Here is a 296-nt window from a genome sequence, read left to right as displayed (position 1 = left end):
TTGAAGCGCGTTTTAAGAACTGTATTAAAAATAAACAAAAATGTTAAGATGTCGGAGCTGGGCAAAAGACAAACGGAGAAGAAGGGAGGAACTTCCGGTCTGGGCGTTTGTCTGCATGAGAGCCGGCTGTTTAATGTTTGGACTGTTTAAGACTGTGAATCCGACGGGAATTGTGAGAAAAGATGAACTGTGACAGCGAGAAAGTGCCTTGCAAGCGCTTTTATAAGTCAACAGTTGCGGAGGAAGGTCCAGCGAAGAGAATGGGAGCGATTAAAAGCGAAACCGAAATGAAAAAA

At 43.6% G+C, this 296-nt stretch overlaps 1 protein-coding gene across 1 annotated transcript in view; it reads right to left on the bottom strand.

Moving 5' to 3' along the window:
• The window catches only part of SLC23A1 (solute carrier family 23 (ascorbic acid transporter), member 1), a gene marked incomplete at its 5' end in the record, with an annotated part of 39,439 nt that overhangs the window by 13,440 nt on the left and 25,703 nt on the right, over positions 1–296 (bottom strand). The window lies entirely within an intron of this gene.

The sequence above is a fragment of the Gekko japonicus genome, unplaced genomic scaffold (assembly GCF_001447785.1).
Source record: "Gekko japonicus isolate JY-2015 unplaced genomic scaffold, Gekko_japonicus_V1.1 scaffold428, whole genome shotgun sequence".
Taxonomy (NCBI): Eukaryota; Metazoa; Chordata; class Lepidosauria; order Squamata; family Gekkonidae; genus Gekko; species Gekko japonicus.
Note: the sequence above shows the minus strand (reverse complement) of the source record. Positions and strands in the feature narration are given on the sequence as shown.